The following is a 2,500-nucleotide window of genomic DNA, read 5'->3' as shown; positions in this document are numbered from 1 at the left end:
GTCAGGAGTGTTGTGTGTGTGTGTGACAGAAGAGTGTCAGGAGTGTTGTGTGTGTGTGTGACAGAAGAGTGTCAGGAGTGTTGTGTGTGTGTGACAGAAGAGTGTCAGGAGTGTTGTGTGTGTGTGACAGAAGAGTGTCAGGAGTGTTGTGTGTGTGTGACAGAAGAGTGTCAGGAGTGTTGTGTGTGTGACAGAAGAGTGTCAGGAGTGTTGTGTGTGTGACAGAAGAGTGTCAGGAGTGTTGTGTGTGTGACAGAAGAGTGTCAGGAGTGTTGTGTGTGTGACAGAAGAGTGTCAGGAGTGTAGTGTGTGTGACAGAAGAGTGTCAGGAGTGTTGTGTGTGTGACAGAAGAGTGTCAGGAGTGTTGTGTGTGTGACAGAAGAGTGTCAGGAGTGTTGTGTGTGTGACAGAAGAGTGTCAAGAGTGTTGTGTGTGACAGAAGAGTGTCAGGAGTGTGTGTGTGTGTGTGTGTGACAGAAGAGTGTCAGGAGTGTGTGTGTGACAGAAGAGTGTCAGGAGTGTCAGGAGTGTGTGTGTGACAGAAGAGTGTCAGGAGTGTTGTGTGTGTGACAGAAGAGTGTCAGGAGTGTTGTGTGTGTGACAGAAGAGTGTCAGGAGTGTTGTGTGTGTGACAGAAGAGTGTCAGGAGTGTTGTGTGTGTGACAGAAGAGTGTCAGGAGTGTTGTGTGTGTGACAGAAGAGTGTCAGGAGTGTTGTGTGTGTGACAGAAGAGTGTCAGGAGTGTTGTGTGTGTGACAGAAGAGTGTCAGGAGTGTTGTGTGTGTGACAGAAGAGTGTGGACATGTACAGAGGAGGGAGATGGTTATATTGGTAGAAGGATGTTGGAGATGGAGCTCCAGGTCAGAGGTCAAGAGGAAGGACAAAGAGGAGACGTATGGATGTGTTAAATGGGGACATGAAGGTAACTGGTGTGAGAGTCGAGGATGATGAGGATAGAGTTAGGTGGGAACAGATGATTCGCTGTGGGACCCGTAACAGGAAAAGATGAAAGAACAAGATGATGATGATGTAACATAGCTTACACACACACACACACACACACACTTTCTCTGAACCAGTCTTCCACAAGTCTCACTTTATTACACGTTATAAAAAGCAGTTCACACTGTAAGTCAGCATGAGTCAGTGTATCGACTCTGAATCAAAGTGAAATTGATTCTTTTAATTCATTTGTAGTTTAGTTTCTCACACAAGACATTTTGAAAAAAAACTGGATGTCTGGATGAGAGCTTAATATTTCTGCACTTCACAACCCAAAACACAGCATTTTGACTCGCCTGCAGTGAGTCGATTCAGTGTCAAATCACTTTTCACTAGCATTGACTCAGAAGAGGATCGAGACCAGCTCACTCACACTGACTGAAGAACAACAAAATAATTGTCTTATTTTTGTTCAACGAGATAACAACGAGCTGTCAGAACAATCAAAATGGCAAGACGATTCTCTCTCACACACACACACACACACACACACACACACACACACACACACACACACACACACACAGGCAGTCATTATCAGTGACAGGCCTTAATCTGAGATGGCTGTGATTGTTGGCTAAAAAAGGCAACAGTTATAGCCTCACAATTAACACACACACACAGACACACACACTCTACACACATCACACATCATGCAATGAGCTAAAGTGCAAAAATTAGAACGACAGAGAGAAAGTGGTGACAGATGGTTGCTGAGAAACTCAGAACCCAGAAAAGATTATTCATTTCCTTTAAAAGCACAACCTCAAGTTACCTCACAACCTCAAGTTACCTCACAACCTCAAGTTACCTCACAACCTCAAGTATGTGTGTGTGTGTATGTGTGTCTGTGTGTATGTGTTAGGGTTAGGGTTAGTGTGATTGTATGCGATTGTGTGTGGATGTGAGTGTGTGTGTGTGTATGTGAGATTGTGTGTGCGTGATAGTGTGTGTGATTGTATGTGTGTGATAGTGTGTGTGTGTGTGTGTATGTGTGTGTGTGTGAATATGTATGTGTGTATGTGTGTGATAGTGTGTGTCTGTTTGTATGTGTGTGATTGTGTGTTTGAGTGTGACAGTGTGTGTGATAGTGTGTGTGTATGTGAGTGATTTTGTGTGTGTGTATGTGTGTGATTTTGTGTGCGTGTGTGTGTGTGATTTTGTGTGCATGTGTGTGATTGTGTGTATGTGTGTGTACATTCCTGTCTGTCATGTGTGTCAGATGTGTGTGAATGTGTGTGAGTGTGATTGTGTGTGTGATTGTGTGTGTGTGTGTATGTGGGTGTGTGTGATTGTATGTGTGTGATAGTGTGTGTGTGTGTGATAGTGTGTGTGTATGGGTGTGTGTGATAGTGTGTGTGTGTGTGTGTGTATGGGTGTGTGTGATTGTATGTGTGTGATAGTGTGTGTGTGTGTGTGTGTGTGTGTGTGATTGTATGTGTGTGATAGTGTGTGTGTGTGTATGGGTGTGTGTGATTGTATGTGTGTGATAGTGTG

Source organism: Tachysurus vachellii, chromosome 2 (assembly GCF_030014155.1).
Source record: "Tachysurus vachellii isolate PV-2020 chromosome 2, HZAU_Pvac_v1, whole genome shotgun sequence".
Lineage (NCBI taxonomy): Eukaryota > Metazoa > Chordata > Actinopteri > Siluriformes > Bagridae > Tachysurus > Tachysurus vachellii.
The sequence above is the reverse complement of the archived record's forward strand: the minus strand, read 5'-3'. Positions refer to the sequence as shown.